Source organism: Nelumbo nucifera, chromosome 3, assembly GCF_055504915.1.
Source record: "Nelumbo nucifera cultivar China Antique chromosome 3, China Antique-T2T, whole genome shotgun sequence".
Lineage (NCBI taxonomy): Eukaryota > Viridiplantae > Streptophyta > Magnoliopsida > Proteales > Nelumbonaceae > Nelumbo > Nelumbo nucifera.
Genome location: NC_142651.1, coordinates 48019219 through 48044356, shown reverse-complemented (window position 1 = coordinate 48044356; position 25138 = coordinate 48019219). Strand labels below are relative to the sequence as shown.

The window sequence follows — 25138 nt, the reverse complement described above, 5'->3', positions numbered from 1 at the left end:
CCTCTTGGGTGATTGATTCCGGAGCCACTGACCATATGACACATATGTCCTCCTTATTCTCCACATATCATTTGTTGTCTGGCCAGGATAAGATGAGAGTAGCTGATGGGTCCCTCTCCACCATCTCTGGAAAGGGGGTGGTTGACCTAAGCAAGGATCTCTCTCTTAAATCAGTCCTACATGTTCCTAGTCTTACCTCAAATCTGTTGTCTGTTTCAAAGCTTACAAAAAACTTGAACTGTAGTATAACTTTCTTTCCTTCTCATTGTGTCTTCCAGGACAGATTGACGAGGAGAACGATTGGGAGTGGTCATGAGTATGGGGGCCTCTACTACTTTGATGAAGATGTCAGCTCAGCCATGCAAGCTTCTACTACTAGTCCGGAGAGTGTGGAGTCAATAGCTAGGCTGCACTTGTGGCATGCTAGGCTAGGTCATTTGTCCTTTTCTTCCTTAGCAATGTTGTTTCCCGAATTATGTAAGGGCATTTCGAGTCAAAGTTTAATTTGTGATGTGTGTCAAATGTCAAAACAATGTAGATCAATGTATCCAATTTCTAGTAATGAAATTCAAGCCCCTTTTGACTTGGTTCATTCTGATGTTTGGGGTCCTTCACCCATTGTTTCCATTGATGGCTTCCGTTACTTCATCAGTTTTATTGACCATTATTCTCGGTGCACTTGGATTTATCTATTGAAAGGACGTGAAGAAGTTCCCCGGATAACTATGATGTTTTGCAAGATGGTTGAAACACAATTTGATAAAAAGATCAAGCAATTCCGTTCAGACAATGCAGCTGAATACTTTGAAAGATCCCTGAACTCATTCATGGAAGATGCAGGCATGTTACATCAATCATCGTGTGCTTACACCCCTCAGTAAAATGGGGTCGCTGAGCGCAAGAACAGACATCTATTGGAGACAGCTCGAGCCCTTCTTTTCCAGCACAATGTGCCCAAGCAATATTGGTCTCAAGCTGTTCTCACTGCATCATACCTGATAAATCGGATGCCATCTAAGGTACTGGGTATGAAGACCCCTTTCTCTGTTTTGTGTCCCACTCTTCCAGAATTTCCTCTTCCCCCGCGGGTTTTTGGTTGTACATGCTTCATACATGTGAAAGATCCAAAGAAGACCAAGCTGGATCCTAAGGCTACAAAGGGAATATTTTTGGGGTACTCTCCTACGCAGAAGGGGTATAAGTGTTATGATCCTGTCTCCAAGAAAAAATATGTCACCAGGGATGTAGTCTTTTTTGAGTTTCAACCCTATTTCGAGTCTTCTCAGAATCCTCTTCAGGGGGAGAGTAGTGGGTTGGAAGAGGATTCTCATTCTCCCTTCCTTTTTGTTCCCATTTCAGCACCTTCCACTACTACTAGCTATAACATTCCGGGTCAACCTAGTGAGACTTCCACTGTGCCAGTTGCTTCTCCAGATTCGGCTGATACTTCTGAAGGTTCCAATAAACAAGAGAAAGAGATACTTACATACAGTAGAAGGAAGAAGGCCCCTCAACCTCATGATTACAACCAGTTGAACTCAGATCAATCTGTCTTTGCAATCCAAGGTAATTCTAATTCACTCAATTCAGATTTGGATCTTCCTATTGCTCTCCGTAAGCCTGTTCGTTCTTGTACCACTCGGCATCCCATAGCCGATTATGTTTTTTACTCACACTTATCCCCTGCCTATCATTCCTTTGTGTCTGCTCTTTCCTCTGTATGTGTCCCTTCCAAGTATTCAGAGGCGGCATCTGATCCAAGGTGGAAAGAAGCCATGAATGAGGAGATGAAAGCCCTAATGAAAGCAAGGACATGGGAATTGGTGGACCTGCCAGAAGGGAAAGGCACTGTTGGGTGCAAGTGGGTATTCACAGTAAAGCACAGGGAAGATGGGTCAGTTGAGAGGTACAAGGCCAGACTCGTGGCAAAGGGGTTTACACAAAAGGAAGGAATTGACTACAAGGAAACCTTTGCCCCAGTAGCAAAGCTCAACACAATCAGGGTTCTACTATCACTAGCAGCAAAATTCTCTTGGGAACTTCATCAGCTGGATGTGAAGAATGCCTTCCTAAATGGTGATCTTCATGAAGAGGTATTCATGGAACCCCCACCTGGATATGATGTTGGAAAGAAGGTATGTAAACTAAGGAAAGCATTATATGGTTTGAAGCAATCTCCCCGGGCATGGTTTGAGAGACTTTGTTTGGCCATGAAGAAAGTAGGGTACACTCAGAGCAGTGCAGATCATACATTGTTTACAAGGAGACAGGATGACAAACTTACAGCACTCATTGTGTATGTGGATGATATGGTGATTACTGGAAATGATGTGAGAGAGATGAAGAGGCTGAAGGAGTTCTTAGCTTCAGAGTTTGAGATCAAAGACCTGGGAAATCTGAGATACTTTCTTGGAATTGAAGTTGCTAGATCAAGAGAAGGAATCTACATATGTCAAAGAAAGTATGTGCTAGATCTCCTAGAGGAAACAGGCATGATGGGGTGTAGGCCAGCAGACACTCCAATAGAACCAAGCCATGGATTACAAGAATCAATGGGTGAGGAATACTGTGATAAGGAAAGGTACCAAAAGTTGGTAGGAAAACTGATATACTTATCCCTTACTCGGCCAGACATTGCCTATGCAGTGCATGTTGTCAGTCAATTCATGCACTCACCAAAGACCCCTCATATGAGAGCAGTGGAAAGAATCCTCAGATACTTGAAGACTTGCCAAGGGAAAGGAATTTTATTCAGAAAAAACAGCAGACTTGAAATTGAAGCCTACACTGATGCTGATTGGGCTGGGTCTGTTGGAGACAGAAAATCAACCTCAGGTTACTGTACATTCTTGGGAGGAAACCTAGTCACATGGCGTAGTAAGAAGCAGAATGTTGTGGCTAGATCAAGTGCAGAAGCAGAATACCGGGCTATGGCACACAGGGTTGCTGAACTCTTATGGCTCAGGACTCTCCTTAATGAGCTTGGTATCAAGACAGAGGGTCCTCTCAAGCTGTATTGTGATAATAAAGCTGCTATCAACATTGCCAACAATCCTGTGCTGCATGACAGGACAAAACATATTGAAATTGATCGACACTTTGTCAGAGAGAGAATTATTTCAGGAGAACTCTGTGTGCCTTATACTCCATCAGAGATGCAGATTGCAGATGTATTAACTAAAGGGCTGGCATCAACGAAGTTCAGGGACATACTTGGCAAGCTAAACATGATTGATATCTATGCTTAGCTTGAGGGGGAGTGTTAGAATGTTAGAGTGATGTTCGGCTGATAAGAGTTCTTATTAGCCCATTCTTATGTTTAACTTATCTTGTAACTGGGCTAGTGTTAATGGGCCTAACCCTGTTTAATGATTTAAGTCATCTGGGTGTCCCATCACTAATCAGGGGCATCCCAGTAATTTCTTGTACCTTGTACTATATTCATCTATAAATAAAGAACTGGTCGACTGGCTAGTACAGTTTGACATTTTCAGCATCTCTTCTTCTTCTCCTCTTCCCTGCTACTTCGACTACAGTGGTTCAGCTTTCACCTTCCAATTCCTTATGATATCATCAATGGAGAAGTCCTTAAAAACCAATAAAGACTTCACCCAATGCACCACCTTGATAGGTGCATTTTCTACCATAGAATCTTTGTTGCTCACTTTTTTTTTGAAGGTTCTAGCATTTTTGTCTTCCTAAATACACCATAAAATTTTTGCCTTGGTAGTGTCCATGTGCATTAAAACAAAGAAAAGAAAAGTCCCAGATAGTGGAAGCCAAAATAAAATGACCAGTGGAGAAAAGAAGAAACCAGCCAATAAGATAGGAAAAGGTCCAGTGCACTTGGAAATTAAAAACCACCACAAGCTTTCATGTATTAACAAACAAGGAATTACTAGGTTAGAGATTCAAAAGAAGAATAAAGGAGAAGGAAGAAGAATTCCTCTAAATATTAAATCTATATTCTGCATGATGACTAGTGGTTCAAGTCATTATTCATTGCCAACCTGCGTTTCATTACTTGGCAAGAATTATTAATCCCCCTTCTGACTTATCTTCATGGTTGCCATCTTAGGTGATTGGTCCATACCGCTCAGGAAAATCCTTTCTTCTTAATCAACTTCTCTCCCTCTCGTGTTATGAAGGTCTGTTTTTCCTATTAACAGTTTAGCTTATTTTGTGTATTGCAACCTGGTATTCTCATTAGATGGTGTTTCTTTATAAGCTCGTTTCCTTAAACTAAAACTTTTGTAATCTTCAATTTCTTTACAGGATTTGGTGTTGGTCACATGCGTGATACCAAAACAAAAGGTTAATCTTATTTCTTTCTCTCTCATGCACTCAATTGCTCCCTCAACGGACTGATGCCATACTCTGGTTTCATGGTTGTTGTATAACATGGATCCAAGTTATGCACTTAGGTGCAGTTTTGACTACAATCATTGACATATGCTTTTCTTTCTTGCAGGGATATGGGTATGGGGAACCCCATTAGAATTGGATAAAGATGGAGTGAAAACATCTGTGCTTTACCTTGATACAGAAGGTTTTGAAAGTGTGGGGACATCTAATGTATATGGTGATAGGTAATAATTGGAGACATTAGTATCATGTGCTGTCTTGCATATTTACAACTTTTCCTATGCTGCCTTTCCTAATTTTTCCTTGATAGGATCTTTGCTCTGGCAACCATTATGAGTTCTTTGCTTATCTATAACCTACCTGAGACGGTTTGTCCTCTAGACTGTAACTTTTTTGAATTTAAGGATTCTTTTTTTTTTTTTTTCATTTGTTCTTCTTTGGGAATAGAGTATAACCCTTCTGTGGAGTTCTATTTTCTGAGACACCTTTGCATGGCAACCCAATTTAATATGCTATACATATAAAATTTTGTTGGTATATGGTGTCTTGGTTTAGATCCGTGAAGCAGATATATCCCGGTTATCTTTTGCTGTTGAGCTTGCTGAGGAATTTTATGGAAGGTTGGAAAGTTTCTATTTTCTTTAGCATTTTATTTTTATTTAATTTTAAAGGCTTTAGATAAAAAACTTTTCATGATTATTAGTAACAGAACCATTTCTGCCAACAATCCTAACTTGTTCCCTGGTTTTTCCTAATGCATACGTGTGGAAAAAGAGTGAAGGTAACCTACTTTTTTACTTAATCCTTCTCATATAAACTTGTAAGTTAGAAGATCATTTCTTATGAATTTAAATGGCTGAATATTTTTACAGGGACAAGATATTGCATTTGAGCCAGCCAAGCTTTTGTGGCTTATCCAGCGTGACTTCTTACGTAAGTTTGAACAAACTTATGGAACAAGTCTGAGATATAATGTTTTCCGGTCATCAAGTATGCTCTACTAATACCAGGAATCCAGGAACAGATGTTGGGGGTGGAACCTCTGACTTGATCAGTCTCATGTAAGAGGCATACTTTACATACATCAAAGAAACAAACAAATAAACCAATAAATAAATAAAAATTCCTTCACATGACATAAAGATGTCTGGTGGTACTTTCTTTAGGTCTATTCACCTAAAAACAGCCTAAGAATATCTACACTCCACATTCATGGGCATTGAATCTATGCAACAGAAAAGCTCCTAAAACCCCACTTTGTTGGTTGTCCATATGATCACTAACCTCCTAGAGACATTTGGCATAGATATTCAAAAATATCAAGTAATACAATTTCCTGGATGACAAGACATAACTTCCATGATTTTCTATTCACCATCATTTGATAGCTTACTTGAATTACCTTAAATAGCATGGGCTTTAACCATTCTGAAAACTTAGAGAAGAGCCAGAAGGTCCACAATATCAGAAGTTGCTGTCCTTTGGGCATCTTGGAAGAGGAGTGATCTTATCTCTTGTTGTGTGGAGGTTCTTATGAAGTGGTAGAGTTCAGAGTTACCAACTTCTGGAGGTTGAGATGTTCAGAGGAATTTGGCTTGATCATGCACGATGTACTATTGGTTGATCTTGATCTGATTGGTTTCTAATTGCTCCTTATTAAACACCCCTCCTCACTGTTAAAAAAAGAAGGTTGCAAACCATCAAGATCAATTTTTATGGTTCAATAGGCAATCTGGGTGATCTGGGATTAGAGGAATCTTCAGAGATAGTAGAGGAGAGGTTATCCTTGCCTTGTTCAGTACATCGTATTCAACTGGACATTTCAGTTCTTCCCATTAGCAAATAAGTCTGCCCATGTAAACTCTCCGGAGTCCCAGGGAACTTCAAAAGTCCAACTCATCCTTTCTAGAATAGTCCAAGTAAACTAGAAATACCTGTGTGCCACAGCAGATTCCACCCAATATGCTGACCATTAAATTGTTAAGAGCAACACTCCCTTGGTCCTGTAATTACTAGATTTGTTAAGAGGAACCTTAAGAGAAGTATTAGAGGGTTATTTTAATCCTTCAACTCTTATTTATGCAGTTGTGTTTTGTCCCTTTTGCTTTACGTAAGTTACATGTCCCATACTTAAGTAGGGGCATAATAGTTTTTGAATTCTTTTGGAAAATCTATATAGACTATAGAGTTGAGGTCGGATGGGTTATGGATTCATTCTCTCCAGTTCAGACCATTGATATAAAAACTGTAAAAGAAAGAAGAAAAGAAAGAGAAGAGAGATAGAAGAGAATGGGAGAAGCCAAAATTAGGTTTGTCCACCCCTTTCATTAGATTATATACTTCACAAATAAAAGAGAATACAAAGACAAGTATGCCCTTAGTAAGTCAGCTACTTGTAAGAACTGAATAAGCATTCTTAGCTTAAAAAATAAACTAATGGGCCTAAGGCCCAATAACTCCCGAACTATGCTATGTAAATAAAAACAATTAATATCGGCCATAAACTCAACACTCCCCCTCAAGTTGGGAATAAATGTCACACATTCCTAACTTGCGTAGATCAAGCTCCTGCTTGTTTCTTGCAACACCTTTTGTAAGAACATCAGCAAGTTGCAAGTCAGATGCAACATATGGTAAGCAAACTTCTCTGGATGTCACCCTTTCCCTTAATAAGTGTTTATCCACTTCTATACGCTTCATCCTATCATGCTGAACCGGGTTGTAGGCAATGTTAATTGCTGCTTGATTGTCACAACATAGCACCATAGGTTCTTTCGCCTCAACTCCAATCTCTCCTAACAAGGAGCGGATCCAGAGGAGCTCTGAAATACCATGTGCCATGGCTCTGTATTCAGCTCTGGCACTTGACCTTGCCACAACTATCTATTTCTTACTCTTCCATATGCCTCTACCTAGATGTCCCTTCAAATAGGAAAGTATCCTGTCAATATCCTCCCAATGCTAAACTCGTGGAGGATGCATGTATTGACTCACCACACTCACTGCTTAAGAGATGTATGGTCGTGTCATACATAAGTATAGCAACCGCCCCACTAACCTCTGATACCTTCCAACATCCTTCACTAGTTCACCTTTTGAAGCATTTATCCTGTGGTTTTGATCAATAGGTGTATCAATTGCCCTTGCCCTAGGTTTTCTTGTCTCTTGCAGTAGATCTAGAACCTACTTCCTTTGTGAGATGAAGATCCCATGCTTGGACCTTGCCACCTCAATGCCCAGAAAGTGCTTCAGCTCCCTAAGATCCTTAATCTCAAACTCTTTGTACAGATTCTTCTTCAAGGTATCAATCTCACTCAGATCGTTTCCTATGACTACAATATCATCCACATAAAGTATCAAAACTAACACCAGTGACTCCCTCCTCTTCACAACAAGAGGATGATCAGATTGAGTTTGAGTATATCCAAATACAACCAATGCACTCCTAAACCTGCCAAACCAAGCTCTGGGTGATTGCTTCAAACCACATAGAGCCTTCTTCAACCTACATACCTTTCATTTTTCCACATCATTGTAGAAGCCAGTTGGAAGATCCATATACACCTCTTACAAGTCCCCATTGAGAAAAGCATTATTCACATCAAGTTGGAAGAGTGGCCAAGAGTATGTAGCCAAGGTTCAAAGTATCGAAAACGCTATGCGTATCGGAAAAGCAAATTTAAGAGACGTATCGGGATACACCTTGGATACGCATGGATACGGATGAAAAGTTAAGATACGCATGGAAACACATGGAAATGTTATAAATACTCTAATAAATCATAAATAAACATCAATACCACTAAATATAAGACATAAATGAGCTATTTATGCATAAAAATAGCACGTTTTAGTGGGTTTTATGAAAAAAAGCATATTATAATCAATAAACAGGAAGTCGGGAACATAAACATACTATCTAATTATGGACATGATAGATCAATTAATTATTTTGCATGTTTTATTCTAATTTTCTAAAAACTAAATAATTATTTATTTTTATTCAAATAGTTATTTTGCATGTTTTATTCTAAAAATTAAATTAAAATTAAGAAAAGTAAATATGTAACAAAAAATTGAATGGATTTATGGACATAATTGATGAAATAATTATTTTGCATATTTTATTCTAAAAGTAAATTAAAATTAAAAAATAAATAAATATCAATGATTCAATGTTTTAAAACACGAAGGTGTTCCACTATCTAGAGGCGTGAATCATGGTTTAGAACGCAAGAGGCGTAAGCTTCCTTAAGAGGATGAAGGAGGAAGGGGCGATTTCATTTTTTTTCTTTATCTTTAATAAAAATCTTTTATTTTAAAAAAAAATAAAAATGCATAACATTTGTTAAAAGGGGGGTCTTGTCTTCGCCCCCCAGCCAAAGGGGCAGGGGCAAACCACTTTCTTTCTCCTTATCTTTTCTAACATTGGCTGAAAATGTAAAAAAAAAAAATTGAAAAAACATATTTATTTTCACTCCTTTTTACACAACCTTGGAAAACATATTGAATCTTGGCATCTTGCAAATTTATAAATGTTTTTGGCAAATTTTTACAAGATTTGAGTCTTTAGAAAGGTTAAAAGGCTTTTTGGAGGGTTTGGGAAAGAAAGAGGGCTTCAAAATAGGTTTAGAAGCCGTCTTTCGAAATCACTTCTATTTGTGTTTTAACAACAGTAAAATCGTTCTGTATCGGCCGATACGCCACCGTATCAGTTGCGTATCGGCCGATACATGACCGAAACTCACCGATACAACACTGATACGGCATCGATACGCCTTCGGCATGACGAAAAGGAACAGTACAATTGATTTCGAACCGTTCCCCGTTCCGGAAGCCTTAAGATACGGTACGTATTGACCGATACGGGCCGATACGTGACGAAACTTTGAACCTTGTATGTAGCTGCTAGTGATAGAAGAATCTAGATTGAACTCATCTTTGCCACTGGTGCAAAAGTTTCCAAATAATCTATGCCATAAGTCTGAGTGTACGCTTTTGCAACCAGCCTTGCGTTGTACCTTTCTATACTCCCATTAGCCTTGTACTTCACTATATAAACCCATCTGTATCCAACTGTCTCCTTGCCTTCAAGTAAATCCACAATCTCTCACGTCTGATTTTTAATCAATGCTTTCATTTGCTCTTGCATTGTTGTCCTCTACTCAAGTTTGGAGAGAGCCTCACTAACACTCCTGGGTATAGACACGGAGTCAAGGGATGAAAGGAAGGCTCGGTAAGAAGGAGATAATCCAATGTAGGAAAGATAGTGTGAGATGCAATGAGCATGAGCAGTACACTTCCTCTTCCCTTTTCTAAGTGCAATAGGGAGATCAAGGTTATTTGCAATGGTGTTAGGAGTAGGGGTAGTAGTATCACTAGGAACTAAACCATAAGAGGAATGAAGAGGCATACCTGGGTCTGCATCAGTCGAACCTGGAATCTCCGATGAGCCGATAGGGAGTGACATGGGTTCCTTTGTTGTGGAATCAATCTCCCTATGCTATCATAGGCACTGTCGTGTAAAACACTAAGAGATAGGACGTAGTGGAGGTGGCAAAGTGGGTGAGATAGGTAGGTCAAACACTGGAGTGGACAAAGGGGCTGGAACAAGAAGTGGTATAGATTTCTCACTTCCTTCTCCAAAACAATCCCCTTGAGAAGAACCCCCCAAGAAAAAAGGTGTGGACTAAAAAAAGGTGGCATCCATAGTAACATACCGACTCCTGGAGACCGGATCATAACAACAATACCCCTTCCGATTTCCTGCATACCCAAGGAAGACACACTTCTTCGCCTTAGGATCCAACTTTGAGCGGTGAGGACCAAGAACATGGACAAAGCATACACATCCAAACACCCTTAGAGGAATATGGAATGCCTCCCCCTCAGGCTGAATGGAGTGCTATATCCAAGAACACGAGAAGGCACCAGATTAATCAAGAAAGCTGTTGTAAGAATTGCATCACCTCAAAAACGAACTGGAATAGTAGAGCTCAACATCATGCTTCTTGCTACTTCCACAATATGTTTGTTCTTCCTTTCTGCTACACCATTCTATTGTGGAGTGTATGTACAACTATTCTAATGGACTACTCCATGCTCCAATAGGTATGATGCCACAACCTAGTTCAGCATGATAGAACTAAGCACATTGAAGTAGATAGACACTTTATATGGGAGAGAGTGCTTTCAGGAGAGGTGTGTTGTCCTTTCATTGCATTAGAGGAGCAGCTAGCAGATATTTTGATTGAAGGAGTTCCAAAAGAAAAGCTTCAACCTTATGTAAGCAAGCTGGGCATGATTGACATCTATGCTCAGCTTGAGGGGGAGTGTATGAGCCAAATGGGCCTTAACTTCTTTATTTCACTTAAGTTATGCTATGTTTGTGTTCTTTTAGTTATCGGGCCTTAGTTATGGGCCTCTTTTTGTTCTTTCTATTATTTCTTTAGTGCTGGATGCCCCATTAAGGGCATTCTAGGGAATTGTGTTCAGATTATAACTAAAAGAAAAAAAGATCTAATTGGGGTGATAGAGAGAGGATCAAACTCTTCTCTTCTTCTCTCATCTCCTTCCACAGACTTCTGCAAAACTTCTTTGTTTTCTTTCTTTTTTTTTTTCTTTTCTATATTTTCTGAATTATTGCAGATGTGTTTTACAACTAGCCTATTGGTCTCTATGTTGCTGATCAAATAATTGAGTTAGTAAATAAACAGAATTTGGGTCCTCAGATGTTGTGTTTAATAAATATACAGAATCCTTTTCTTACCTTGTTGTCAATTAAGGAGAAAATATGTTGTCTAAAATTGATGTTTCTTTATCTATTTGGTTGTGCAGTATTGCATATTTAAATGTAGAATTTTACAACAAAGTTCTTATTGGTTAAACTTCAAAGTTGCTAAGCATATGCCAAATACAATTTCTTATTTTTCTGTCTTTCCATGTTTTTTCTTGTTCAGTTCAGCCTGAAGTTAATATTTTTTGATGATACTTTACAGAGGGGAAATCTGTGCAGCAGATGGTGGATGAAGCTCTCCAACGGGTACCAAATAAAGATGGTTAGTTTTTTTTTTTTTTTCTTTTTTCCTCCTGCTTGCGTTCTTGAGCCAACAAAGTTATTTCACGTGATTAGATTGAGTTTGACCCTGAATGACAATTTTGACTGTAGGCGACAAAAATATTGATCGGGTATTGCTTCTATCCAACGCCTTTCTTTTCTTAGAATTTCTATCCAACACTTTGTTTTCTTTTCACTAAAGAAAACATTCCGAGATATGGAGTTCTGCCTTTTTGATTTTACAAGGTTAACCAGATTCGAGAATCATTGGCAATTATGGGCGATAACAACACAACTTTTAGCTTACCACAGGTATGGGCTTTCATAATGATGGGTTCTTTGTTTCAAAAATTGGGTCATGTCAATGATCAAATTTCAAAAATAGTTAAGAATTGAACTCCATTTTAGTAAGAACACAAACACCTTGACTGCCCTCCCTCATATCATGCACAAGTTTGTGTGTGAATTTGTGTAATGTGGATATTGTGGGAAAGCAAATGGTTATCAATAAATAATTACCAGTTAACTATCACCAAACATAGGCTAACAACAATAGGATTGGCACCAGTGTTGCATGGACATGGACATGGGTATAGGTGTAATGTGGGCCAGTCACATTTTTGCTTTGTTTGCACTATAGTGGGCTGTGCTGGCATGCCACAAAAATGTGGGAGGGGAGCCTGGCCCCACTTCCCATGGGCCTGTACTAGGCCAGACCAACCTGTGGGCCAACATGCTTTTTTAACTAAGAAAAATAAAAAGTTGAAAGAAAATTGAAAAAATGATGAAAAACATAAAAAAAAAACTTAACAAGAATACAAGATATACAACAAATTGAAAAATAATTAAATTTTATTCCATATGAATTTTAATGTATACAATTATTCATAATTTAATATATGAAATAGTAAAATGAAATTGAAAAAAAAAACAATGGAATTGCAACAAATTAGCATAAAAATTGAAAATAAAAATTTACAATGGAATTGGAAAAAATCACAAATGACTTACAGGTAAAACTGAAAATCAAAATTTAAAATAATATTAATAATTTTGTACAGTTCTTGCATATTGGCTTCACTTTTCTCTTCAAGTGCCACCTTCTTTATCTGCATTTTTTGGTGATCCATTGGATAAGGTGTCATGTCCTCTATCTTGTAGTCCATCCTCTTCATCTAACCAATGTTATAGGCATATGCACATTTCCAGGGTTTATCTATCATGCTGCTCCTCTTTTCATCCAATACCCTGTTATCTGCACTAAAACAAGACTCCAATGTGATTGTGGATATTGGAGGGGTTAGTAGATCACGTGCCATGGTGGCAAGGACAAGATAATTTTGTTTATGTCCTTTACACCAAGCTAAAATATCAAACTTATCTTATTCATCAACTAATAGGAAGTTTCTAATATTACTCTGCAAATAAAAATTAAATTCACTAAATGAACTTGATTAAGCTGAAGAAGAGCTAGAAATTTATTGTTGCTTACTTTCACTTAATAATGACCAAATTTTATTTGATGTACTATGTGTTGTGTAGCATAGCATTGTGGGCTTGGGCCTGTTTATGTTATGTCTTGATAATTATTTGTATAACTTCCTTTCTGGGCTAAATGGGCATGGGCTTATTCTGTTTTTATGTTTTCTTACTGTCTACTAATCAGGGGCAGATTAGTCATTGTATCCCTTTCTTATTGCCTAATATAAAAGACTGTTTTGGAGGGCTGGATGTTATGGCCGACCAGAACCTCTCTTCTTTCTATTTTTCTTCTTCTTCACAACTGAATACAAACATGGTATCAGAGCTTTGATACTACCTTCCATTCTGTTTGTTTTATTTTTTTATTTAGTATTGTTAAAGAAACGCTAATTCTGCTCGTGGTATCCTAAAACCCAGTTTCTTTCTTGGGTTTTCCCTATATGGGATGCAACCTTCTAAAATAGAAAAGGTGGAATTTCACCTGTGTTGAACATCTAACATAAACATTTTATATATTTTTTCTGTATTGATGACATAAGTTCTTAAAATCTTGTTTTCTTGAATTGGAAGATCTAATAAACAAAATAAATTTTCTAATTTTTGTAATATGCGGTGAAATAATGTTCAAACCATCTTGAATACAAAGTTAAAATATGACATGCACATCTAATATGAAACAATTTTCTATACAAAATAGGTTTTAAATGAGATTTTAAAATATTTACAGCAACATCATTGTCACTAGCATTAGCAAAGCTAATAGAAAAAGCTTTGCGACATATGGAACTGCGCTCAGCTTGCTTAAGTATGAGCTAACGAACCTGCAAATTGGACTATTTAACAGCCTCATCTTCAGCGAACAAAGCTTTGTGACATGAAGGATGATGAACTTGACCCTACTTATGTTGAGAATAGGGAGAAGTTGAAAGAACTTGTTGCTTCTATTATTCGTCCAAAAATTTTGCAGGGAGTACCTCTCAATGGAAAGCAGTTTGTATCTTTTCTGGAACAGGTACCTTTGTTTTGGACACTCTGGTTTTAACTGCTGCTAGTTTTTAATTATATATCCATCTTATCAGCATGTATTGACCTAGCTCATAAGATAGCACCCTGTGTATTGCAGCATTCAAAATAGTGGGTTAGACCCGGCAATTGTCTTCCCCCACTTGTTCCCCCAGCCATGACTATTTGCCTTGTTTTGTGCATTCCTTCTTTCTACAGAATAATTATTTTTTTAATGATGTTCAAGCAAAATACTGTTTGTGTGTTGCAGACTCTTGAAGCCTTGAACAAAGGGGAAATTCCATCCACAGGTTCTCTTGTTGAAGTTTTCAATAAAGGAATTCTTGAGCGGTGCTTGAAGCTTTATGATCATAGGATGGAGGAATTAGGATTACCCCTCCCAGAGCACTCTTTAGGAAGAGCCCATGATGAATCAAAAAATGAAGCAATAAAAGTATTTGATGAGCAGCATTTTGGCCGTTACCATGCTAAGCAATCTGTTGATAAATTGGATGAAGAAATAGATAAGGTATAGCTGGGAGACTGGACTTTATGTAAGGTTAACTAAAATTTCCATAATGTTTCTTTTCTTTTTTTTTTCCTAAATGGGCATGATTTTTCATAAATTCGTAGACAATATAGAAATCAAACATTTAATGCCAACTTAATTAGAGCTTTTCTTATCATTAATTGAATCAAAAGTTTTACCAAGACAATGTCCTTTTAGGTCAGTTTTTATGTGTCTAGGGAATTATGTGAACAAATTTTTAATAATTTAAATTTTAAATGGAAGAATATTTTTACTGCTGCTTAAACTATTTCAATTGATCCATTGAACTGATTTCTTTTTATCGGTAATCATAGTTTTCAATGCACCAAAGCAAAGATAGGTGTAGGTGGTACCTTGTCTCCTAGTTGCCTAGGGGATGGAATTTTTTGCATATAAGTCATGAATTTTAGGGTAATTCCCTAGGTTCCATAGAAACCAGAAACCATCTTTCATTCTTATTGGTTCAGGTTTTGAAGTCTTTGAGGGTTCAGGATGCATACACCAATATGTGTGTTGATTGAACCCTAACAAAGAAGAAAATAATAAAAAGAAACTAATATATAAACCCACAAAATGACTATTTTAATTTAATAATATCTATTTAATTATTATAATATAAAAAAACTAAGAATATAAAAATGTTTCTAGTATGGCATGTACAAAATAGGTAGACAATTAAGCGAGGTGACCACCCATGGGTGCCTTGTCGCCTAGGCATCGCCTTGACAAACTATGTTGGTGTAATCCATTGAACTTATATTCATTGTCATTTCTTAAGGAGTTTATTAGATTTAAAGTAAATAAAACAAAAGAGGAATGACCTAGCAGTTATTTCCTAGATGCAGAGATTTTGCCTATCTACATATTTCCTATATATCATCTTCCTAATTTAATGAGAGCTTTTCTTATCATTAATTGAATGAAAAGTTTTACCAAGTCAATGCCCTTTCAGGCCAGTTTTTATGTATCGGGAAAGCTATGTGGACAACATTTTAATTTTAAACAGATTTTTTTACTGCCTTTTAAACTATTTCAATTTATCTATTGAACTGTTTTTTATTGATAACCCATTTAACTTATATTCATAGTCATTTCTTAAGGAGTTTATTAAAGTAAATAAAACAAAAAAGAATCATAGCAGTTATTTCTGGATGCAGAAGTTTTGCCTATCCACATATTTCCAATGTATCATTTTCCTATTGGCACATGAAAGTATGCACTGCAAAATATCAATGCTTAAGCTAATACATCTAATCTTCTCAAAAATATTCCATGCTTGGAGGAAAAGGTCCATATTCTCAATTCTCCCCTACTATTTCTATAAATTCCTCCTTACCCAGGATTTCTAAGTGATAAGAGCCATCAGAAGCTAAAAGTTATCTTATCAACAGAATTAAATTAAAAAAGATAAGGAATGATATAAAACTTAGCTTCAACCCTCCTTAAACAAGCTCTATCCATCTCAAGGCATTCAAATTACCTTCCAGTTATTTAGTGTCTGAAATTCCTTGAAAGTAGAGAAACCATCTCACCACGTTGAGTTTAAAAATGTTGAAATTGTCATTACTTGGTTATGCCTTCTATTGTTAACTTCTTGCGTGGTTTTCCCAACTTTTTGGCTGAAGGATGAATCCACTGTGCATACACTTGCACATGGACACATTGCACCACCTGCATTGATTGTCAAGGCGGCCTAGGCAACAAGGCACCCTTGGAGGCTCGCCTTGCCCAGTTGCCAAGCAGTTTTGTGCACTGTTATAAACGACTTTTATATTTTTAATTTTTTTGACATTATAATTATAAAATAGACATTATTAAACTAGAATATTCATTTTATGTGTTTAGATAGTAAACTCTTTTTGTTATTTTCTTATTTGTTAGGGTTTAATCAACACAAACATTGGCAACTGCCGCATTGAACCCATGGTTCAAAGTATCAAGACACCTCTGTGTATTGGTGGAGGTGTATCGGTACTTATAACGATACTCCCCTTATTTTTTTTTATTTATTTGGTTTTCAATTTCATTTTTAAATATATATATATATATTATTTTAAAAAAAAGGGTCCCTGAAAACACCTGTAAACAGGTGTATCGGGACCCCAAAGATACAATACAATACATCTAATACGGAGTGTATCGTATCGAAATTTTGATTCTTGATTGAGCCCTCAAAGATTTCAAAACCTGAACCAATAAGCAAGGGAAGAACTTAAATTTTTGTCTAATCAACACATTTTCTTCTTCCACATATTCTTCTTCCACCTTTTCCTTTCTTCTTTTCCTATAACAAAAGTAGGGGTTCAGCCCCTATATTTTTTTTAATTATCTTTCCTTTGTTCTTTTTCTTCTCATAAAATGTTGATTTTCTAGACTTAAAAATTATGGATAATTATTAAGGAAAGATGGTTATGGAACCTAGGGAACTACCCTAGGATATATGGTTTTTCTTAAAAAATCCATTGCCTAGGCATCGCCTAGCCTTGCCTTGGCGCCTTGAAAACTGAGTTATTGTTTCATTATTGAATGGTAGCCATTTAACTTTATTGCTAGCTCAGCTATTACCTTTGTGCAAATTCTGAACTGCTGTATCACTAAACTGCATGTATTTTAAAGCATTGTTATCTTCTAATTTACTGTATATCTGTTTCTGTTATTGGAAATTTCCCATATAGGAGTACAAGAAATTCATTTTTGCAAATGAATATCAATCATCAAAGCTGTGTGAGGCACTGTATACCAAGTGTGAGGACAAAATGGATCAGCTTCAAGTTCTAAGACTTCCTTCCATGGCAAAATTTAATGCGGGTTTTTTGCAATGTAATCAAAGTTTCGAGGTGGAATGTATTGGTCCTTCAAAAGCAAAGTATGAACAACGTATGATGAAGGTTTGCCCAAGTTTTGTTTCCTTTTAGTTGCTGTTTTGGTCGTGACCTCAATTTTAGGTTTTGGTTGGGAGCAAATTCCTTTAAGTTGTTCTGGATAACTGGTAGGAATTGGAATTGAATTCTATCATCTTCATGGAATTTAAATGACCACTGCCCCTGGAATTTTGAAATCCACATAAAAGGTGGATTTATCAGAGTCAGAGATAACTAGTTACCGGCCTCTGCTGCTCTGCTGCTACTACCAACATAGTCAAGTACCTTGAACAATATTGGGTGCCCTTGGGGGGGTTGCCCCATTGCCCTTGGGCTGAATCAACCCAAAACAGCCTAAAGTATTAGCAGTGAACATTTCTAGTCTGGATCGAAAGCCTGGCCCAGCCTGAATCACAATATGTGTATATTATATCATTTTTATTATATATATGCATACATGTGTGTGTCATATATATATATATATATATGATAGCATTTTATATATTTATATAATGTATATTATATCTTATATTATAAAGTATGATATATTTAATATAATGTATTTAAAGTTATAGGTCCAGAAGCCTGGCCTGGCCCGGCTTAGCCCATGATCACCCCTTCTAAGATTAATGATGAAAGTGGTCTCTAAATTGGTCTTTAAAGTTATTGGTCTCATTTTCATGCAATCTCTAAATTGCCTTAGTTTTGGATATGCATCTTCAATGTGTATATGCAGATGTTGTCGAAGGCAAGGTCTCTATTCATTAAGGAGTACAACAACAGGCTTTTTAATTGGTTGGTGGTCTTCTCTCTTGTCATGGTGGTGGTGGGACGGTTTGTTGTAAAACTTATTTTTCTCGAGAGTGTAGCATGGATACTATTTATCTTCTTGGAGGCGTATACAAGGATGTTTTGGTCAGCAGAGTCTCTTTATTACAACCCTGTTTGGCATTTTATTGTGGCAATCTGGGAGGCAATAGTTTATAGCCCTTTCCTTGATCTGGATAGGTAATATTACCTTCTCCAGAAGACAGCATTAAGAAAAATCTCAAGGATAGACATTGGACTTGAAGATTGCCAAGTGATGTTCTAATGCTCTAATTTGTCTAATTGTTGTGGCAGATGGGCTGTTCCAATTGTTGTCATTCTGGCAATTTTTCTACTTTACCGGCGATGCTATGGGAGGAGCAAACATGGGACTCGCTTGCTGTTACCTCTTTATAAACACCGCAAAGGTGTCTCAAACAGGCCCAGATCCGATTAAAGGCCTATTCTATTTGAAAGATTTATGGGAAGCGTGTACTTGAGCAGTGTCTGTGCTTCTAATCACCATTCTCCTTCCTACCTGGATAAACCATTTATTCTTTTTATATACATGGAGCCGATCTAAGTATTTTGTATTTCTTGGACAACCCTTGATTTTGAAAAGAAGCAGGAGATCAGATAACGGTCGAGGGATTATTCTTATTCTGTGTAACTGTAGCATCTTCATCTTGTATTGTTCTGTGCTTTTATTGTTTAGACGTTGCAAGCCTCGTTTGTAAAATTTCTCGACTTAATAAGTGGGAACTATTATCTTTTATTGGTCAGGCTAGGAATCAAGATGTTGAATTTGATCACACCATTGAATGGTTTTCTGGTGGTGGAGCCCAAGTTTGGTTGGTTGATGATCTTGAAACCTGGAGTAAAATGCTAAGCACTTTCTGCTTTGGTACCAAAAGGGACTTGAAATAGGGTTTGGACACTGGCTGGAGCAAAGGTTTTGGCACCAAGGTTCAAAGTATTGATACGTGTTGGTGTGTGGCAACTTTTGAAGGTTAATACCCTTTATAGAGATGTCCTGGTTCAATTCTTGAATTTAAGAACATTTTAAAATTTAAATTTGATGTATCACTGCTTTGAATCACACAATATGCCAACCTCTTCCTAAGAAATAGAAATTGCTAAGACTGGGATTTGTTGCCAAGGAAGAAAGAAATAATTGAAAGAGACAAGAAAATTTTGAGCCATCTTCAACTTTGTTTCCTTTACCCCCATTTTGTTTATTTCAATAAAGTAGTGCAAAGCATGCTTCCTCTTCAATTAATTATCTTTTCTAATATTCTTCTGCAGCAAACACAACCTAAGAAAGGACTTTTTGCAAAAAAAAAAAAAAAAGAAAGAAAAAAAATTGACCAAGTTTGATCAATTGACAATTTCAGTTATGTTTTAGAAATAATAGCAAATTGAGTGAGCGGGAGAAAACATGAAGTTTTTAGGACAAAATTACCCTTTTTTGTTAAAAGTAGAATTCACTAAATCCAAAAAGCATTCATGTTTCGTTTGTCTTCTCCAAGTTTGAATTCGACTCCATCCATTCAGCTGGAAGCATCTCCAAGTTTGAATTCGACTCCATCATTCAAACTACGGCTGGTCGGAGGCATCGACTCTAGCCATTAAAACGACTTTAGATTGGGAAGCATCGACTCCATTTGGTTAGGAAGCATCAACTCAATTGATTCAAATTGTAGCTAGCTAGGAAGCATTGACTCCATCCATTCAAACGACTTAAGATTGGGAAGCACCGACTCCATCTGGTTGAGAAGCATCAACTCCATCGATTCAAACTATGGCTGGTTGGGAAGCATCGACTCCATCTTCAAAGCAAGTGTACTAGATTAAGGTGGTGAATGATAATGTTAGATTGGCTAAAACAGCAAGACAATTGAATAAAGCTCATAATGCTTATCTTTGTGATTAATACCCAAACTACATATCTACTTATATGATCAACAACGAGAATAGATTTTTTGCCTAGATTATCTGGTATGGAGCAACCTGGGTGGTGTTTAACAAATTTAGGCACCATCTAGCATGAGAAAGAACAGATGGTTTATTACAAAGTTGGAAACCATCTTGCATTATATAGACCAGATGGTTATAGAATTGGAAACTGTTCGGCATCAAACAGATTGGATAGTATTTTACAGAGTTGGAAGTCATCCAGCATTACATAGATTGGATAGTGATTTATAGAGTTGGAAACCATTCGGCATTACACAAACCGGATGGTTTATTATAGTTTTGAATCTTCAATTGCAATTGTAGATTTCAGCCCCTTAGGTGATAAATTAGTATTTACATCATCAAAATCATCTAAAGCCCAGCATTTCATAAGGTAGTATATGATTCTTACAAGTGTATAAACCATCCAACATGGAAAAGACTGGATGGTTTATTACGAAGTTGTAAAACATCCGACATTACATAAAATGGATTGTTTATTGCAATTTTGATTTTTCAATTGTAGTTGTAAATTTTAGCCCCTCAGGTGTAAAATAGTATTTATACCCTCAAAATCATCTAAATCCCAACATTATATAAGACAGGATATGATTCTCACAAGTGTATAAACCATCTGGCATGGAGAAGATTAGATGGTTTATTACAAAGTTGGAAACCATCCGGCATTATACATATCGCATAGTTTTTTATAGAGTTGGATACTATCCGGCATTACACAGATTAGATTATTGTTTGTAACTTTGAAACATAATTTTTTTGAATGCTTTTTGAAATATAAATTATAGTTGCAAACATCTATACCTCCACATCATAGTTACATCATCAAAATCATTTGGAACCCACTAAACCTCTTTGTTTTGTATGATTCTTATATGTTTATAGACTTAGAAACCATCCGGCACTAAATAGACTGGATAATTGTTTGCAATTTTGATACATAATTTACAGTTTTGAACATCTATCCCCCTCTAGTTAGTTATACCATCAAAACCATTTAGAACTCAATGGACCTCTTGGTTATGTATGATTCTCATATTTATTTGCAGCTTCTTTGAAGAAAAGGACTTTAAGTGTACTTAAAGAGGAAATAAATTGGAATTGATAATGCTCTTGGTTAATTGTACTCTTCTATTGGGTGTTGTTGGCTACTATGAATGTTAGCAAGGGGTTGAATGAATTAACATACCATGCCCATGACCGTACCCAACAACTTAGGCTAGTGGCTTTCAACAACCAAAGTTTCCTCCTTTTAGGCATTTCTTCATATAGGTGGGAGTTTGACTTTCTATAACACAAAATTAGTAACTACAAAAGGAACTAGTTATCCATCAACCAAATGAACGAAGAATACATGAAACAAGGTGCTACAAATCAAAAGAAACCAAATTTATTGCTTTAATTGATCCTGGACTGCTGGTAACCATTCATTTCCAACTTTCTATTGATTTCTAAGTCTAATTTTTTTTATTTACATTTTGCAAATACTCAACTAAATTATCAATTACTTACATTTTAAGAGGAAGGAATTTCTTTCATTCTTTAAAAAAAAAGAATATACAATCAGAATTTGACCAATGAATCACATCAATTACTTAAACAATGAAATACAAATACAAAGAAACAACAAACAAAAAAAATAAAATATGTAAAATCTCCCTAGGCCAGTTAAAAAGAGTTGGAGAAACAAGAAAAAAATAAAGGGAATGGGACCGTAAATCGAGGTTAGAAGAAAAAACCCCTTCCTGCTAACTCTGAAGTTTGCGAAAAGGCAAACAATTGAATAATAATTTTGAACTCGAACTTGGAGAGTCGGACCCCAAATCACTCGAACTCGAACTTGGACAGAGAATGGGATCCTAAATCGCTTGAACTCAAACTTGGATGAAGAATGTGACCCCAAATCAGTCTTACTCGAACTAGGAGGGATATTGCTTTGAAGATGGAGTCTTTCCAGCCAAATGTAGTTTGAATCGATCAAGTTGATGCTTCCTAGCTAGATGGAATCAATGCTTCCCAATTTGAAGTCATTTAAATGGATGGAGTCGATGCTTCCCATCCAGCTATAGTTTGAATCGATTAAATTGATACTTTTCAATTCTTTTTATCCAAATGGTTTTCAAAGCAAAAATACCAAAGTAAAAATATTTTAAGTTTTTTATACTTAGTTATTTTTAAAACTACAAAAGTGCCTTATAAAAAAAGTTGAAGCATAGATGGAGTGTAGGATCAATTAAGGCCAATCTATTGATCCCTCAACATTTTAAAAGAGAGAGAAAGAGAGAGAATGTATAGTCGGGTCCAAGTAAACACATTCAAGCATAGAAACGAACTATAAAGGCATTGAATGTGTAGCTTCCTAAAGGTAAGTTTCATATCAACTTATCAAGTTCCGAGTACAACTATAAATATTTGGGTTGGAGCAGGTAAAGTCAATCCGAAAGGTTGTCCAGCTCTTGTCTAGTGTAATAAATTTCAGGTTCACCTACATCACTATTTGACAACCCTAAATCCACACCACACATTTAAACCAAGAAGTAAGTTGTTGCGTTAATCTCTGGGTTCTAAACATCTCTCTCATTCTAACATTTAAGAACTAACCACTGATTATTGATTACAGTTGAAACCAACCTCTCAAAACCAGCTGGTCACTTGTCCGAATAACTGAAGCTTGTTTGGATCTAGGTGGGTTCATCTCTACATGAATGATAATATATATATAATTACAAGCGATGTTTTAAATGTGGGTCTGCAGGTCTTGTAGGTAGGTGTGGGTATCATTTTCAATGTGCGGCTGCAATTATGCACTCACAAATGCTATCCACACTACCCACAACACTAGAGCCACACATCGACAACATCTTTTCATGAATGACCAATTCAGATCTCTTGCCCATAAGAGCCCTACCCACATGATATTACAGCTGTACATTAAGAAATATTTTTCTATAAATGTTAACGTGCAAATGGGAGAGATGTTCTTAATGCACAATTATAATGAAGCATGAATGAAATTCTTGCGAGTAAGAGATCCAAACACACGAATGACAATATACAAATGTGGGAGGTAAGTTTCTAATGTGTGACTGGCTGCAGTGTCTTGTGGATAGGTGTGGGTAGTGTTGTGGGCAGCACGGTATGGGTATTGGGTAGTGTTCTGAACTCTCCACAAGAATGCCTACCCACAAGACAAGGCAGCTGCACATTGGGATAGGCATGTTAGTTCAACACAATAGGTGGAGGGGGTCTCTGGTCTCCCATCACATATTCTCCAACGCTCTAACTTGTCTTTTGAACAGGTCCATGTGGATATTACGCTATCATTCAAAGTTGAGGGACAGATATCCGAATACCTTTAAGTTTCTTTATTGAGATTAAGGTAATGGTCCTCTCCTCAGTCCTCACCATATCTCTAACCTCCCCAACGCGAATCCAGCATTCAGGCGGATGGAGATTTTGTGATCGTTGTCTTCATGGTTTTTAAAAACGAACTGGTGATCAAACTGGTCAGGGGTCCGGTTATTAGTTCGAATGGTCCAACTATTCGATCCGAACGGTTGACCTGTTTTGACGAAAAAATAAAAAATTAAAAAAATTGAAAACGGTCAAAACCGTTCGAATGGTTTAAACGGTTCAAATGATTAATTAGCCGGTTCAGCAGTTTGTTGATCAAAATCAACGGTTTTAGAGAAAAATGAAACCAGTCAAATGACCGATTCCTGGTTTTTCCGGTCCAACCATCCGATCCGGTCCGGTTTTGAAAACAGTGGGTCTCAATCTTATTGTATTAATTAAAGAAATCAAGGTTGACTGGAAAACCTCAATTTGTTTTCAAGAAGTGCATGAAATTCTCATTCTTCAACCCCCGAGCATTCAATGGTTATTTTAGGTGTTGGGTGATCAGTTTGACGCTTGACTATTGTTAGTCCCTGATCATTCAACAGCAAATTGATAGAGGGCAAATAAAACACTTGACTGACGCTCTAACACTAAGCCAAAGAATACAGATTTGACCCAGCTTGACTAAGATCCAAAATGGCTTTTTCCTTGCAAAGCAGAGTTAAAGCTCGCGCTTTCTGTAGAACAGAACTATATATATATATATATATATGGACCCGTTCAGCCCGTTAGATCAGAAACAAGTGTCCCACTAGGTAGGATTTTCTGCCCAAGCTTTCTCAACTACGTAGCCAAACCATTGACCATATCAAGCAAGTGGAGCTGACATGGCAATAGTATGTTTATCCGATAAGAGTGAATCAAGTTGTAACAGTAAATAACACAAGTGGAGAATAAGACCTATGCTTTATTTAGCGGTAGAAACATTTTTACCCATTGGTGTAGGCTGAGCCATCGGCCACAGGATTTATCCATACACCAAGGTTATCCATTTGAGGGCATCTGGCTACTCACACTAACATCTCCCACTTGGCCATTTATGCCAGAGACATTTGCTAGCATTTGAGACTCAAACCGTAAATGTGCCTCTTGAAAGTATTTCCTGCAATAGCCTTTGTAAATAAGTCAGCTAGCATACCTTTTGTAGGCACATAGTCTACCTGGATTTCCTTCTTTTGGTAGATATCAAATAGATATCTGTACTAAGTTCTATATGTCTTCCCTTGGGGCCAATTTCGCAATTCTTTATCGCTTGAATTGCAGCTTCATTGTCATTGTATATTTGAACTGGATCGCTTTGCAACTCTCTTATCTTGAAGTCTTATAGAAACCTCTTTATCCATACAGCTTCTGAGGCTGTTGTACTACAAGTTATGAATTCAGCCTCCATTGTGAATTTTGCAACACATCCTTGCTTTTTGCTGGCCCATGAAGCATCTCCTCCTCAAAAAATGAAGACATATCCAGTAGTTGACTTTCTATCGTCTCCTAATATTTTTAAGCTGTCACAACAATATGTTAGTTTCGTACATTTAGTTACTTTGAGATATCTAAAAATTCTCTTTACTATTTGCCAATGAGGCTTTCCTGGATTGCTTTGATATCTACTAACTAAGCTAACGACAAAACATAAACCAGGCC

The 25138-nt window shown here is 36.9% G+C and overlaps 1 pseudogene across 1 annotated transcript in view; it reads left to right on the top strand.

The window, feature by feature from the left end:
* Positions 1-18906, top strand: part of LOC104609574 (uncharacterized) — a 72079-nt pseudogene extending 53173 nt beyond the window's left edge. The window contains exons 3-16 of the transcript XR_016083768.1: positions 4079-4148; positions 4276-4314; positions 4472-4589; positions 4676-4733; positions 4921-4985; positions 5147-5298; positions 11364-11423; positions 11534-11553; positions 11669-11734; positions 13749-13916; positions 14178-14435; positions 17132-17344; positions 18054-18325; positions 18440-18906. The product of XR_016083768.1 is annotated as an uncharacterized LOC104609574 (transcript). The remainder of the gene's footprint in view (positions 1-4078; positions 4149-4275; positions 4315-4471; positions 4590-4675; positions 4734-4920; positions 4986-5146; positions 5299-11363; positions 11424-11533; positions 11554-11668; positions 11735-13748; positions 13917-14177; positions 14436-17131; positions 17345-18053; positions 18326-18439) is intronic.
* Positions 18907-25138: the final 6232 nt, after the last annotated feature.